The following is a 17,573-nucleotide window of genomic DNA, read 5'->3' as shown; positions in this document are numbered from 1 at the left end:
GGTGTTGATACCTATCCTCCAGAGAGTTGTCATTTGCTACTGACTACATGTTGTAACCATTTAATTCAAATTTTTAAGTGACTACAGTAGCAGCAAAATGAGAAAACGTCTTCCAGTCTTGACCTCTGATAATAGCAGACATGTTAATATAGAGTTATTTTAATCCCCCAAAAGGCATTGTACAAGTATTTTTTTTTTCCCTGCCATTCCTGTTTCTTTATAGATTCACACTTTTGAGTATTCAGAGCTTGCTTTTCCTTTCAGTGAAAGGAATGCAGTGGAGAGAAGTGTTATTGATGAGGGCTGATTAAGCAAATTAATGAATTGAGACAGCTGAATAGTGAGAAGAATTTGAGGAGCAGAACTGGTTTTTGCTCATTGACTGTAAAGTGTATGAGTTGAAACCACAAGGGTACCTTACAGAACTAGCTATACTGCTGAGGTAAGAAAAGAAAGAATATTTGGAATTGCATATAGTTTTCTTTTTCCCAAGAATAGTCATGCGCTGGCTATCCACTGTGTTTCTTGCATATATTTTCCTTGCCTCATTTCCTGAGTCATCTGCAATAGCTCAGATTAATTCATTGGGCCAATATGTATTGAATGTCCATTGTGTTCCAGACACAATTTTAGGCACTTAATGCTACTGCTAGAAAGGTATTATTTAATAAATCTGATTAGCGAATATTCTTAATTCTAATAGAGCCGGGTGTCTTTTGCTGGGGGTGTGGAATATTCATCTCTGGAAAGCATTTATTTAATATCCTTCGACTTGGAAAATGTTAAAAGTTAGACAGTACCATGTACTGGCAAGGATGTGGGCTCAGCGGGTACTCTAACAAGCTGTATATTGATGCAACTGCATTAGAGATCAACTTAGCAACATTATAGAAAGTTCAAGATGCAATTACCTTTGACTCAGCATTTCATCCCTACAAGACACGTATAAGAATATTGATTTTACCACTGAGGAAACAAAAAGTTGGGAAAAGAACAATCGACCAAACATTAATTGCCCATCAATCGGGAGATAGAAAATAAGTTGTAGCAAAATGAATTTCTGGAATGTCATACTGTAGTTAAAATTAATACATCTGATCTCTAAGTGTCGACTTAGTGGGTAAATCTCGAAACCATAATCTTGAAGAACAATAAAAAATAATCTGCAGAAGGAGACATGCAATATGACATCATTTATGTACAGTTTTTGAGCCCGGAGAAATACTGTGTATTCTCTTAGAGTATATTCGTCTATAGTAAAACAAGAGAAGCATGTGTGGGAATGCTAAATCCTGAGTTCTGCGTTCGACCCCTTGTTTGGGAAGTGAGAGAAAGAGTTGCAATTAGAGAAAGCAACTGAGAGAGATTCGATTATATTTATTATATTGATGCTGCGAGCTGCAGAATGGACATAAGGCATTGGCTGTAACATCTCTAATTTGTTATGTGTCTGATACATTACAAAAGAAAAAACAGTATATCTAAGAAGCTATAGCCATTGCAATGTGTGTGCGCGTGTGTGTGCCGTTTTTTGAGCTTCGGATGGCTTCTTTTTTTAGATGACCATATTCTAATAATTTTCAGGTCTGCAAAAGGTTTTCTATAAAAGCAGTGCTTATTTCAAGTGTAAGATTGTTTGGGGCAGATGAGCAAAGGGACGAAGGACTCTTGGTCTACGAGACAAAAGCTTTGGCAAGTGAAGCGGTTCCCTAATGGCTTTGATCAATGCAAACTGCTAATTAAAAGGCATGACTCTCTTTTCCAAAAGGAATGATTTTTCTCCCCTACTCAATTACTGGAATAATTGCTTCAACTCTCCATATTCCTTTTAACTGGGCAGATCCGATGTTAGCATCTGAGTCTCTCATTTCATGTTAAAGTACTTAGTTGTTCCAGTTAACAGCCTCTCTGTTGGGTTTTTCTGTTGCAGTATTACCGCCTTGGCATTCACCCGCCTCTGTGTTTCAGAGCGCGAGCTCAGGTCCACTGTGTTTAGGAAGGTCCACACGTCTTCCAGATCTACAGCTATTTGCACACACCACCAATAATAAATATTTGGCGGAAGTATTTTCACATTCATGTGCACCCCGTCTCTTCTAACCAGGGTCCCCCACTTTTATTTGCCTTTCTCCACCCCCAGAAATGCCATTAACCTTAACAAGTGTTCTCCTTGGCACCAGCGGCGGTCTGCAGAGGGAACAGGCTTGGAATATGCAATGGGAAGACAAATCAGACCAGAGCTGTGATGTAGATGGTGGCGTGTGTCGGGCAAACTCAATAAGCTCTAGTCAATACTGATGGGGAAAAGCAGACAAAACTAATTCTGATGAGAACATGTCATTGAACTGCAGGAGAGGCTTGGAAAGGATGCACTACATGCACACACACACACACACACACACACATACACAAAGTGGTTTTTAATTTAACTTTCAGGTTTATAAAGGGCTTGCTGTGTGTGTTATGTTTAAGGACATAAAGTTAAATAAGTATTGATCTTTTGGACTTAAGGACCCCTTGGAAATCTTCCGAAGACACAGATTCTTGGACCACCCCCTTGAGATTATAATTCTGTAGGTCTAGATTGGGCTCTTAGAGTTTTCTTTCTTAGCAAGCTCACAGGTGATGCTGACTCTGCTGGTTCATGGAAGTACATCTTCACTAGCAAGGCCCTAGAGTGGGTTTTGATGAAATAGAGGAAAAGAGTCAAATAAAAAACTCTTTCATTCAGTGCTAGGGGGGGAAGCAATGGCAGAGTTATGAGTAATTTTGCAGAAACACAGGAAAGGGAATAAACAACTCCATCTTGCACAGGTAACCTGCAGGTAGGTTTGACCTGGACTTCAAAGAATGAAGAGCTTCTCAGGCAGAAAAGAGAGTTGGTATTCCAGAAGATGAAGTGGCATGAACAAGTGCAGGATGCATCTGAGAATTAGAGAGCAGTTTAGTATGAACAGAGCTAGAGGTAGAAAAGGAATGATCACAGACAGTATCTAAGTATAGGTTGCATCTGGCATTTGAAAGGATGTGTCTTGTCCTTGTAAGGTGTCTGGTACATTAAAAAATTATTTGTGGGGGAGTGGATGAAATGAGACCAATTAGCAGAGGACACAAACCCCAGGGGAGAAATGAGGAGGGTTTCCTTGAATTTGTTGTTGGAGTATGGAAGGACATGATACACAAACCTTCCGACCGAAAGGCAATACCCTCCAGGTTGGGGAAAAAACGTTTTCTGGATGTCCATCAGTGTATGAGTCAAGAGCAAATGGTCAGGATGGATTTGTGGAGATATGCATGGACAACCAAGAAAGTGAGGACTCGCTAATAGAGACGAATATGTGACTGAAACGTCAAAGTTCATTACTAAAATTTGGAAAAGACCCAAAAGAAAGAAGCTAAGAAGCGTTGCCTTCTACTACGTCTTCATTCATTATGCAGAACACACAGCAGAGACTGTGTGGAGGTACCAATTCCTATTATTTCTTGGTCGCGTAGATAACTAAAAACATTATTAAGGATGTAGCCTCTTTCTGGATGCCCCTTTTACCTTTGTCAGATGAATTAGGAAGCAGAGAGAATGACATTAAAATACCAACATTTGGGTTTAAAAAAAAATGACCCTGTGCACCAGTTGGAAGTTACCACCCCTTTTTAACCAGAATCAAATATAACTCTGAGGAAGTCACGAGCCAGGTGCTTCAGTCTCAGGCGTGTGTGTAATGAAAGGAAACATCTCACAACCAGCATGAAATCTCAAGGTCTTTACTGGCACTTTGAATATTTATTAAAAAGTTACCCATGCATTCCTATTTGTTTCCTTTACATCCTGTGCTTCTTCATTCTTCTCTCTCTTGCCAAATCCTCACAAGTTCTTCCGTCTCTGTCCCTCCACCTTTTGTCCAGTTTATACCTTGCAAAACCGTTAATTACTCTCCCTACCACAGGCTGAATCTACCTAGAGTGCAGGGAGGGCAGAAAAACAAAACCGACAAACAAAACAGCCAAGATTTTCTTTAGCAGGCAGAAGGAGGGGTCATTTCATGGAAATCACTTTAATAATTTGTGTCTCATCTTATAAATAATTCATCGTTTTTTCTTCTCAAATCATTAGATTCCTAGACTTTTCTCCAAAAAAAATGTAACTCTTCCACTTTGAAACACATTCTAAAATAAGAAAGTAGATATGACACTTTATTCTTTAGTCATCCAATCCAGTCATTTCAAGATAAGAAGACATTTCAATAATAACAACAATAATAATAAATATGAACAAGGTACAGTATAGGGTGACTGACTGGTGGTTTTAGTTTAGGAGGTTCCGACATCATACAAAATCACCAATATTTCAGAAAAGAAATGATATTATCATGCCCCAAAGCGTAGGAAAGATATAACCTCAGAGTAAAAGAAAAAAATCTTAATTAAAAATTTAGCTTTAGTTTTAAAATCTCCTATTCTTCTCTTTTTATCATGGACTAAAATATACATCACTTATAAGCTTTTATGAGTCAAAGTAGGACATTTGGAAATCGATGATCTAAATCATGCATTTTATTTTGTTTACAATGGAAAGTTCCAATGTGCCATTTAAAACCTTTAGGTAGTGCATGAAGTCCTTAAGAAAAGGTTGGTTCCTGGAAAATTTTACTGTGTTCAACCTATCTTTTTTAAATTTATGTTTCCTGTGAGGTGGCTTTGAAAACAGTGAGTAGAGGCATTCACAACTGAATTTTTGTTGGGAGCTAATTCTTTTTTTTCCCGATGTCATGTAAATAAATACTCATTTTAGGGTTTTTCTTTTTGATAATAAATTCGAAACATTTGAGTCAAAGCTTAACCTTCAATCTGAGCGTTTGTTGGGGCTGAGTCTCACAAATACTTACAGTTATTTAAATAGTATGTTTTCCTCGTAGGTAACATGAAAAATAAAGAAAAACACAAGAAAAGGCACTTCTACTGTTATCATTTTGTATATTTTTTTGTACACCATTTTGAACTTTTCTTTGAATCCACACCCACCCTAACACAGACACATTTTTTTTTAAACATTTATTCTACATAACACTTAGTGATCTGCTACAGTAATTCAGGAATTATTAAGTGTTAGAGCTCCAATTTATATTATTCTATAGAAAATATTTTGTGTTTCCCAATTTTTTTTTTTTATTTAACAAGATATTATGGGCTAGGAGATTTATTATTCTTTCTCATGAGGTATAGTGACAACATAGTATTCTCTGTCTTTAATAAGATCATTCTAACTTCTTGAAACTTGTTGTCTTATTTACTATTTTGCTACTTTTCACAAATGGGTTTGTTTTATTTTGTTGACGAGCAGTATAGATCACAATTGTGCGCTGAAAATTTTCTGGTACAATAAAGTTCTCTCTCTCTTGTATGCAGTCTTATTTGTTTCTGACAGTTCTTTTGCCTTCTAAATGACTTAGTGTTGACATGCTACGTGAAAAAGTTAACCCATTTTGTTCTCTTCCAGGATTGTCTAAATCAAGTGAAGAATGCAGTGAAAAAAAAAAATAGAGAAAAAAGAGGAAGCAGTGTTGGCTAGCATGACACTTCTGGGTATATTTGGAAATAGAATGATTGACAAAGAAGATAGAAGGCAATATTTTTGTATAAAATAATCCATGTCTTCTTTCCCACATCTTTTTTTACACGATATGCTTTTTTCTTTATGTTAAAAAATGGCTTTGCTCCCTTATCTCTGGTAGTTCTCTATGACTTCACTCTCTTCGCATTATTTTTAAAGGTTTCGTGAAATGCAAACCTGCTTCTACCAGTTTCCATTTTTGTAGAGGGGGTGGCTGATGAAAATTAAGCTTTGAGGAATGATAAAACAATAGTAAAATATATCAATTGTTGCGTAATAATGGAAAGTTATTGGTGGATCTAAGAAAGAGGAAAAAAGTATTCGAACTCTATCCATCAGCTCCATGTCTGCTTGTGTCTTTCATCTGCATCTTTAGGTTAAACAGAAAATAGATGATGAGAAAAGTATCTTTGATAAAGGACTTTGTTAAAAGGCTAGGGATTTCTGACTTTGTGACTCGTGTGTGTATAGTGCGTGGCATACAAAGCATCAAGAAAACAGGCCCTTAAGGATCATTAGCTTCATGAAAATATCTAAAGGTCACACTGTTTTAAACTTACAAAAAAAAAACACCACCAACAACCCAGTAGTTAGAGTCGGTATTATCTGGTCTTTAAAAAATAATTCAATGACTTGCGCTTACTATAAGCTTGTATTTAATGATTGCATTCTAACCAGCAGGAACAATTCCAAAGGGAATTTACCATAAAGCAATCAGGTTTTAGTGTGGAGATGCACTAAATGCTGATGTTTTGTGAATTCCCATTTCAGTCTTGCAATGAAGGGCACAAAACTCCATCAAGCTGAGGGAGCCTTTGCTTTCTGCTGGGTGCGTATGTGGAAGGGTCTCTTTGAGGAGTGTTGGAGGCTCTCGATTGTTTTTTTGTACCCTCTTCAGGCAATTATTCTCTTTAGCAACCCCCATCATCCAGTACTTTTAGCCAGTTGGGAAATTTCCCATTTCTGAGAAATTAATGAGAAGGAAGGAGATAAAGGAAAAGATTTCCAATACGTATTTATCAATTAGCATGTGTCGATTACCCAGGGTATTATTACCTTTAAATTTGCTTAGGACAGGCCATCTTTATACCTCCATCCTGGTGTAATTATTAACATGTCCCCTTTCACTCACAACTGTCCCAGTTTGGATAAGAAATTATGTGGTCGCTCTAAAATAGCCCCTTTAAACAAGAGAGTAGTAATACAATAGAAAAGTTAAAAATCCAGAATCTTGGATCAGTCAAATTAGCAATTGAATTCCGATTCCACAACTTGTTTTTTCCTTTTCCGGGAAGGTTCATGAGTTATTTAATACTACTATATCTCAATTAACTGATCTGAAAAACAGGAATAATAGTAATGTTTTCCCCCGATGTGTATTGAGAAAATTAACCAAGATAATATATGTGAAGTCCTCATCAAAGTATCTGTTAAAAAGTAAGCACTCATTTCACATTAGCAAATATTAATTCATATTTTCCCATTAAAGTCTTGCAATGCAACTACAAATTGTAGCCTCTAACACCTGTTTTTTAATTCAATAACAGTCGACATTCAATATTATATTGGTTTCAGGTATATAGCATAGCAGTTAGACATTTATATAGCTAAAGAAGTGATTCCTCCTGATAAATCTAGTACCCACCTGGCACCACCTTTAATCAGAGAAACAGAAGTAGCTCCTGGCCACCGAGCAAGAATGGACACAGAAAGTGACTTATCAAAATAAGAAGATGATAAAACAGAAGGAATTAGTGTATTATGGATACAGGGTCTGTAAAAGGAGTGTAGATCCAGGAACACTCCTGTTCAAATCAGTAAAGTGGCCAAGGCAAAACAGGAAACTAGCCCACTCTTTGTCTTACCTGATTTCTGGTTTTATTTTTCCCCTTTAAACATTTCTTTTATATCCGATAATGTTTTGATTTGGGGGAAATTGAAGTTAGATTGGCAAGTGGAGCTGCAGTGCACATTTGCCCCGGTTTGGGTGGCTGTCACTGAGGCCATTGATTGGACATTTCCAGGGCCCTTCTGTTATAGACTGAACGTTTGTGTCCCCCTAGAATTCTTATGTTAACATCCTCCATGTGATAGCCTTTGGAAGTAGACTTTGGGAAGTAATTAGGTTTAGATGAGATCGTGAGGTTGGTGACCCATCATGGGGTAGTGCTATTATAAGAAAAGAGACCGGAGCTTTTTCTTTTTCTCTACCATGTGAAGTCACAGCAAGAAGGGGGATGTCCAAGAGCCAAAAAGAGGGCTCTTTCTGGGAACCAAATCTGCTGGCAGATATTGGGCCACGTAAGAAAAGGTGATTAACATGGAGTTTTGTGCACAGGAGAACTAGAGAATAGAGAAAAGGAGAGAAGGAAAACTGTAGGCAGAATCTTTTATCTCAATTCTGATTTCTTAGGATTAGGGTTCCTATCTTTTTCAAAACAAATTCTAGAACACGCATTCTCATCAAATTCTCAAAGCCACAGGACTCTTGAGAGGTCCATTTTGAATAATTAGATGTGGTTACAGTTGTAAACAGTCCCACCTGTGTGTTGAATTTCCGACTACTTAATTCTGGTAGGTTTTGAAGTCACATGAGCCCACTTCTCCACAGGAATCAGAGGAATGAGAGAGAAATCCATTCTGAATGTGGAAGCAGCCCCACCCACTAAAAACCAATCCAATGCAAACATTCACCCAGGAGTTAGTTACATCATCTCAATATCTGGGTGCCTGCTTCCTAAGGTTAAGATCTACGAAATACGGGACAACGCAAAACATTTCGAGGCTATGAGATTTAGGCTTATCATTCTGAGTTAATCCTACAAATTTCACAATTGTTGAATTGATCATTTACCAATGTCCTTTCTTTTTGGATGACGATGGTGATGGTGGTGGTGGCGGCGATGGTGGTCGTGGTGATGCTGATGTTGGTGGTGGTGATAGTGATGTGATGGTGGTGCCGATGTTGATGGTAGGGCTCCTGGAGCACCCAGTTCTCTGCTCTCATAGAGTCCTGAGAAATGAGTTCAGCATTTGGCTGGGATATATTGTCCTTTCCAGAATTTTACAGACAAAGCAGCGAATTGGCAGCCTGGGAGGCAGTGAAGGAAAGGGTACGGCATTCCCTTCGGTCGCTTGAAAAGAACAGTGCCTTCTCCCCTGTTGGCACTGCTGAGATTTAGCGCTGTTAGGAAACAGAAATCTGATCTTCCAAGATGCTCCCCACGGGCTTCCAGATAGCTCCTTTGCATTTTGATTGTTCCAGCTAGTCATACCTCGCTTCCGATACCTTTAAATATCTTGGGTTTTAGTTGATGCACGTCCAGCTAGCTTTACAGTGAGGATTTAACAGCTTTGTGAGAGTATTTGCCATGAATAATTGCTAGTGGAGCATATTGGATCACCTTGTAGAACTTTTGCAGGCTGGTTTTAATTTCAGGTTTGACTGTTATATTGTAGCTGTGCAAAGCAATAACAAAAAAAAATCATAATTTAGATTAGGGGAAACAAAACAAATGACGATGGGAATATTACCATAACCGTAATTTTACAGCACAGTTTAATTATTTGGTTCAGTAATGTTTAATAATTATTTCAACACCAAAATCCCTCCCCACCACAGCCCCTCAACAAACTAAACAACTGTTTCACTACCAGCAACTAATTTATAAAGCAATTTCAGAATCTCATGATTTCTTGTCTCTCTGAGATTTACAGTCGCTCATAAAAGGCCCTAACTTCGAGAGGCATGAATCAAAACTCATTTGTAAAGAGAGTAAAAATTCAGGATTTTTTTCCTATTTGTACTTCTATCCATAGGGGGTCCATATTCTTATAAACTTGGATGTAAGTGGGTGAGAGCCCAGTATTAACTGCCTAACAGGCACTCGTTAAATGTGATAATAAATAAATGAATGCAGACATGCCTATAGGCAGTCTGATGAGTAGACCAGTTGGTGTCTTTATTTTTCTCCTTACATTCTTTCTACTGAGGCTTTGAGGAAGTATTTTTTTTTTCTAGTGAATCAATGGAAGTTTTATTCTATGTGTTTGAAAGTCACTCTTGCCTCTTCCCTCATTCTCTTTTCCCTCACTCAGTGGTCATGTCTGATAGTTTGCCCCCTCCTAAATAGTTCTTGAGTCTTTTTACTTCTCTCTATTCTCCTTTATTCTTCTGGCCTCTTGCTTGGGGTGCTGTGACCACCTCCTAACTGGCCTTCCTTCCTTGGCAATTTGTTCCTCTTACCCCAGTCAGAGTGACATTTTCTAAAACTCATCTAAAGCTGAAGCTGGCCACAGTAACTCTTTTCGAAATTCCTACCATAGGCTGCCACTCATTTTAGTATCAAGCCTCAAAATTCTATCATTGGCCCTCAAGGTGCAGTCCCTGCTGAGCCTCCCCTGCCCTGTATCCCCACCTCGTATCACTTCCTCAAGCATCCATGCTCTTTTGGTCTGTGTGTGTGTGTGTGTGTGTGTGTGTGTGTGTCTGTGCGTTTCTCTCTGTAGCATGGGCATCTCTAAAACAACTTTGTAAAGTTCATCGACTGTCTCTTAAGGTTATGCGAATCACTTTTTCTGGGAAGCCTTCTCGGTTAAATACCCCTTCCTGTACTTTCAAAGCTCTGTTTGATTGCCCTGTCATAGCACCTGTTTTGTTTAATATGATTCCCTAATTCTCCCACCAGATGGCAAGCTGTATGAAAGGAGAACCGTTTCTATCTCGGTCACCATTTTATGTTTCGCTCCTAGCATAGTGACTAGCACATAGTAGGCACTTAATAATTGTTGGTTTAGTGAATAAATTATTCCTATCTAGATGAGTCGCTTGGGGTGGTTTTGCTTTTCTCCAGTTTTCATCCCTCCCTTTTCCCTTCCCTCCCCTCCCCTCCTGCCCCTCCTGTCTCCTCCTTTCTCTCTCTCTCCCTTTTCTCTCTCTCTCTCTCCTTCATTCATTCTCTCTCTCCCTCATTCATTCTCTCTCTCTCTCTCTCTCATTCATTCTCTCTCTCTCTCTCTCATTCATTCTCTCTCTCTCTCCTTTTCTCTCTCTGTAATAATATCTTTACTATGACCACAACTTTTTTTTACCTATTAGTTTTTAACACTTTATGAAATATTCCCTAAAGCTCAATTCAGAAAGTAGAATATCCCATTTTCTTCAGGATTCTAGATTCCATTAATTCTCAAGAAGTTTCTTGTTTGGAAAGCTAGTTCTTATTTATATTCAAAGTATTCTTCAAGTAAAGAAAAGGGCAGTTGTAAGAATAAGACCCAATTAGTTATCAAGTTCTCGAAACACTCCTGCACCAGCAATGTTACTGTAGGATGACCGCGTCTATCACTACTAGCAAAATTATCCACTGTGAGCTAGATCGAGGGTGTGTCTCAAAACCAGAATTCTTTGTCTTTAAAAAGTTAAAAGTGCCCCCTCCTCAATTGAGATAGAATTGGATTGATTTCTTCAACCCAAATGGTTAAATTCTGTTTGGGTCCTTAAAAGAGTTAACAGAATATGATGATTCAAAACCTTCATGTTCCATAAAAATAGCGCTGTTAAGAAGAAAGCCATACTTCTCAGTAACCTCAGTGACACGCTGCACTGTTTGACTTCCCCGGCTGCAGCTGGTTTTGAGTATAATGCCATTGATTTTGAGAGATTTCATAAAGATAATTAGATATACTGGAGCGTGTTCTATATTCTCAGCATTTCCGAGGCTATGCAAAGCCACCTGAACTTTTGAAATATGTACCTGGCAGTACATCCTTGAGAAACTTTTAGTCTCTATGCATTGGAAAAAAATCTATAGCAAGTCTTCCTCCTGAAGCATGAAGAAGAAATAAACGACTAGGAGTGGGAATGTTTGCCTCTTTTTTCATTTCTGTAAATAAATGTATGAAATATATGTTTAATTTATACATTAGTTATCTCAGTCCCCAAAGCATAACTATTTTAACACCTTGAGCTTCCTTATGTTGGAGGGGGAGAGAGAGTGCAAAATCATTAGAAACATGATTATGCTTTAATTTAGGTCTTTTAGTTATGTAAGCAGAACGCAATTAAACATGAAGTGCTCACTGTGACTACATATTTCAGATAGGCTTTCAATTTATCACAGTTTTATGTGTATCTTCTTCAATTGCATGGAGCTTCCTCAAGGCTATGACAGCGAATTATAGCTGTGTTCTTGTAATTATTTTCAGTTTTCAAAAAAAGAGGAAAGAAAAACTTTGCTGCATAAACTGTCGAGCTAAACACATTAAGCATCTAGCTTTTATTGGGATTCTGTAAGATTTTACACCAGCCGTGAGATTCTTTCATAGGTTTAGATGGAAAACATCTTGATATTATAATCATCATCCGTGGTATTATAATCAGCATCTTATAATCATCATCCTCATCGTCACTATCATTTTCACCATGAAAACTAGATGCAAGCATTATTTGGTTTCATCTTGAACAATAACCCTGTGATCTTTATCCCCATTTTCCAGTTGAGGAAACTGAGCCTTTGAAAAGTTAAGTAATTTGCATAAAGTCACATAGACAGGACATGTAGCATCTGAGATGGGAAACCAAGAAGACTGACATCGCATCTCATGTTATTAATCATAAGGACGATGCCAAGTTGGCCGTGTAATGGGGAGGTATGGCGAGTGGGAACAAGATGTGGTCAGAGAATTGAAACAATGAAACATAAGGACTCAAAATTTTGGTTGTAATGTCATCGTCAGTCAATAGTATGACCCCGGACAAGTTACTTATAAACACTTAATCATATAACACCTAAAATGCTTGTGCACATAATGGATTCCTTTGTCATTATTATTGCGATACCACTGCTGGTGATGATGATGATATTGTTATTGTTACTCTGACCACTTTTTAATTGTCTAAGTGACACAACTCACTGTGGTGGAAGAAGTTCCTTAGAGACATTTTCATAGTTTGATCTGTCTTTTATACCTAGGACTTTGACCTCTTCTGTTCAATAAGGCCCATGTTGCCCTAGTTGGAAATGACCTTTGATGTGCCACCTGTATGTGTGGCCACTCCATGTGACTCACACAAAAGCCAAGCGTTTCCAAATGCTTTGAGTCACTGTTAGCTGCAGCATCCATCACCTCGGTCTCTGGCAAGGGCTGCGAGTTATGTTTATGGCCAAAGCTAACTGTGGTTAAGGAAAACAGCCTTGTTAAGACCTTGCTGATTTTCAGAGGAGGAGGTTAGAATCGGTCCACCTCTGGGTGAAAATGATATAAACATAGGAGAAGTTCTACCTTCTTGATGATTATAAGCTCCCCTGCTTTGATACCCTAAAAGAACCCCCAACATAATCTATCTTAGATCCCTCACATCCAGTCTTCCTTGAGAATATGTGTGGAATCATCTAATTCCTTCCTTCTTACCATATGCAATGGGCACTGAATTACTTATTAGCCCTTTCACCATCAAAAGGAAATACTGTCCACACCATTCAACTCCCTAAATGAGTCTATATTCTATGCAAAGTTAATCAACTGAACTAAAGTTGCAGTTCGGAAATCCAATGATATTGAAAATAACCATATTCTTCTTGGTCAATATTTTATCTGCAGCACCTAGCATATGGTGGGCTCTTAATAAATATTTGTTGGCTAAAAGAAATAAATCACTCCTGTCAGAATCAATAGACTGAAGAGGCTGGGTTTTATGATGAAAAGGCTATTTGCTTTCTTTCTTTCCATCCCAGACTACCTTTCACAGTAAATGTTTTGTTCCTTAATCTTGGTTGATACCAAGAAGGTTGTTGGACTGCCATCTGATCAGGAAAAAAACCATAGTTCCTGCATGCTAACGGAAGCTTTTTTTTCTTAGTTACGTGTCCTTTACAACAACATACGAGATAATGCCCCCTCTTAAAACTGACCAAAAGATGGATTTCAGACCTCAGCATTGTAAACAGGATCGGAATTCATCACAATGTAAATGCAAAAGTGCTTTCAACCCACCGCGCACTGAATACACTATTCTAACCTTTTTTTCAAGTTTTTGAAATATTTATGGGAGAATAATTCGTAGAATAATGAATATAGCTTTCCAGCGGAACAACAAATGCACACTATATTTCCGTTATCATGTCCTATTAAATATTTATATGTATATTTTTGTGTTTGCTTCATAACTAGCCATTATGGATGCTTAACAAGCACAGACAGTCCAGTTGAGGAAAAATAATACCAACCAACAATAAGCAAAAACAAATAAATAAAGAAAGGGGAGCTTGTTTCTGCACTGGTTACATTTAAAAAGTACACTTAACATTTTTAATACAGTCCATATTTCATAAATTCCACATGTTGACATGTCCTAGAGAAAGATGGATGGGTTGACTTGGAGGTATGCCTCGATTTAGTTTTATGTGTGCATCTGGCAGAGCTAATCTTTAGCAGAACACAAAAATGTAATTCTCTAATAACTGACATAACTGCATCATCTTCCAATATGGACTGCATTATTAAATCACAGAGACAGACAAAACCAGAGTAGTGGGGAAGCTTGGCTTCCACTTGGTATCAGACCATAAAATGCCTACTTACTGTAACCAGAAGGAATGGAGAGTAATAGCACACAGTGCCTGGAATTTGGGACAACTTCCGAATTCACTGCAACGGAGTCTCGATTGCCTGCAGTTATATGTGTGCCTTATACACTGCTTTGGAGTTTACAAAGCATTTTCTTGTATGAGGCCACAGTGATATAACCAGAGTAGGAACTTCTATTCCCTTCCTACAAGGAGAAAATAGACAATTCAGAGAAGCTACCCAAATGGTAAGCGTTATTTCCATAGAACTTTAAACAGTATAAATTGCTTTCACATATACCATGGCATTTGATTGTCTAACTGGGAGAATAATCTACCTAACAATCTTTTTTAGGTCCCTCAGAATACCCACTCAAATAGCACAAGTTGGCTCCCAACTATAAGCTTAAACAGGCTTTTCAGATGGTAGTTTCAAAACTTACACACAGCCTGGTGTTAGCAAAGAGTCTGGAGCTGAGTCGGAGGATAAGGGGTGAGGAGAGCTGAGTTGCTTTTCATAAGCGTAGAAGAGGAATTTGAGATGTTTTTGCTTCAAAGAGGGATGGGGGGGGTACAGTCACATTGAGGTAGGAGGGCTAGGAGCAAGAAAATGGCTGAGCAACATGGCAGTGTGCATGTGAACGTACTTCTAAGGGTGGTGATGCCTAACATTTGAGGTGTTTGTGTTACTGCAGTGGAAGCTCTTGACTGTCCTGTACAGTAATGGTGTGCTCACCATTAGGGCTCATCACCAAAAATTCTGCTTCCCCTTCCTGGCCTTCTTGTGGTTTGGTTGGTGTCACGTGACTAGTTCTGGCCACTTGCTAGAAATAAAAGTGACAAGTGCTGGAACATTTCATTGCCACTGCAAGACTCGGTAGATGTCTTTTTTTCCCCCTGCAGTGGTGACTATAAAAAAAAGAGATGATGGCTCTTCCTTCGTCTTAGGTCCTTGAGAGACTTTGAGAAGCAAGGCCCTCTCCCTCTGTCCCACCAAATCGATGATGGATGCATCATAAGAGTGAGAAACAAACTTTTGTTATTTCTAAGCCCTTCAGATTTTGGGGGTCGTTTGTTATTGCAGCATTACTTGGCTTATCCTGCCTGACACAGTCTGCTGTATTCACAGTGTCCTTATGTGCACATTTTACTTGCGTGTTTGTTTTCAAGGAAAGGGGCTGCATTTCATGTTAGAGTCGATTTTAATTCAAAGGTAACTCAATAACAGCAAGAGACATAATAAAAGGACAAAAACATGGCGAGGCCAGAAATAGAAACCAAGTGTGCCCATAAGAATATAAGGCCCTAGCAATTTGTAGAAATCTTAAGAAAAGCTTCGGACTTTTCATAAACTATGGAATGAGCATCTGGACAAATGTATTTTGGGTTTCAGGGACAGAGAGACATCGGAAGCTATTTCTGACAGTTTTCCCATTGTGTTTCTTGGTAGAGAGAAAGGTGGAATTTTGATCACAGATTTAGTGGTCTTTCAATCTACTCTGTTAAGAAATTTTCAAGAAGCCAATGAACTAATAGCTTCTCTCTCTCTCTCTCTCTCTCTCACCCTACCCTCCTTGCCCTGCATAATTTCACATATAAATCATTGAGTAAGTTGAAAAGCTAACTGTCTGAAATGTGACTATATCCCAAGCTGAACTTGGGGCAAACAAGTTGTTGGCAAAATAGTTAAAATAGTTGCAAGGATACTGACACTTTTAATAAGTTTTCCCTCAATATGAAATTTGTATTATTACGGTAGTTCTCCGTATCTGCGGTTTTGCTTTCACGGTTTCAGCTACCCATGGTCTACCACGGTCTGAAAATAGTAAATGGAAAATTCAAGGAATAGACAGTTTGTAAGTTTTAAATCATACGTCGTTCTGAGGAGTGTAACGAACACTCTTATAGGCCTGCCCTGTTCTCCTGGGACAAGAGTCATTGCTTTGTCTAGTGCGTCCTTGCTGTATATGCTCCCTGCCTGTTAGTCACTTTTTAGCCAGCTAGGTGATCAGATCAGCTGTCATGGTACTGCAGTGCTTATGTTTGCATAACCCTTATTTTACTTAATAATGGCCCCAAAGAGCAAGAGTAATTTAAACTTTTTCAGAGGTTTGTATGTATAGGAAAAAAGATATAGTATATATAAAGTTTTGTACTCTCTGCAATTCCAAGCATTCACTAGGCGTCTTGGAACATATTCCCTGTGAGCGAGGTGGAGACTACTGTATTATTCAATGAATTGATTTTTGTTGACGTGCCTTCTAGTGAATTAATTTATCAGTATATCAGCCTATTTTCTGAAAGGCATCCCAACATGATAGGCCCTTAATTTTATCTGCCACGATAATTTTAGACTCCCTGTTTCTTTTCCGCTCTGCCCTCATCTCTCTTCTCGCTCAGCCCATCTCAGAAGCAAAAACATCCTCAACTTCCTCTCGCTGGCCTGTTGATGCTCCTTGGATGATACTCATCTGAGATCCCCTTTTACTTTTGAAAAATATTCTTCTATCTCTGTGCACATCATCTAGAGATGGCCCCATTGCTACCTTAATTGAAAGGTCCATACTCACACACTGCAAGTTAGGGATAGGCTAATTAGATTACTCACTTTATAAGTGGAGTTAATTTTTTTTTTCTTTTTTGAGCGATTCTTATCTTCAAAACAACAGTTTGTGAACAGATGTTTTAGGAGCAGAAGTTGCATTTCTGTGCAAGCAAATACAACCTTTGAAATCCTTCTTAAGATTCCTGGCTTATTTGCTTTCTCTGTTTTATTTGTTGTTTAATTTACAAAAGGGCTTGAGACATTATGAATTACCTGTAAATGTGCAATCTTGCCTCATGCTCGGATCTGATAATTTCCTAAGATTATTTTTAAGTTCCATCGAATCAGTCCTTTTATCTGCCCAATCCCATTTGTAGTTCTTTTCCACTTATTTACCTGTTAATCTTGTAAAATAGATCTTTCACACTTGAAGGGCCATTTTTCCTCCATCCACTGAACTAAATTTTCTTCCAGGTCCCACTCCTTCCTCCAAAGGGATTTTCATGGTAGCCCCCAAAGCTATCAAGTTATTTCTTGCCAGTGGCCGCTGGTAGATTCATAGTTATCTGATCATGGAATCTTTTCCTAAATCCACGTGATCCTTCAAGGATAAGAGAAAGAAAATTTTCCCACCCAGAGTAGCAACAGGACAGCAAGGACAGGGAGGAAGACAAGTGTATAGGGAATTGGTAATAAGGTGGAATGGGAAGTTGAGGAGAACAGAGAGAACTTCTGGTGTTTTTACCACTGCCTTGATTTGCAGTAGAATTCTTCTCTCCAATCACCATAATCCATCACTCTGGCCACAGGGATGAGCATGTGACTTGGGCCCGACCAATCAGACTTTACTCTTCTC

This window comes from Pteropus alecto, unplaced genomic scaffold (assembly GCF_000325575.1).
Source record: "Pteropus alecto unplaced genomic scaffold, ASM32557v1 scaffold44, whole genome shotgun sequence".
NCBI classification, from domain to species: domain Eukaryota; kingdom Metazoa; phylum Chordata; class Mammalia; order Chiroptera; family Pteropodidae; genus Pteropus; species Pteropus alecto.
The sequence above is the reverse complement of the archived record's forward strand: the minus strand, read 5'-3'. Positions refer to the sequence as shown.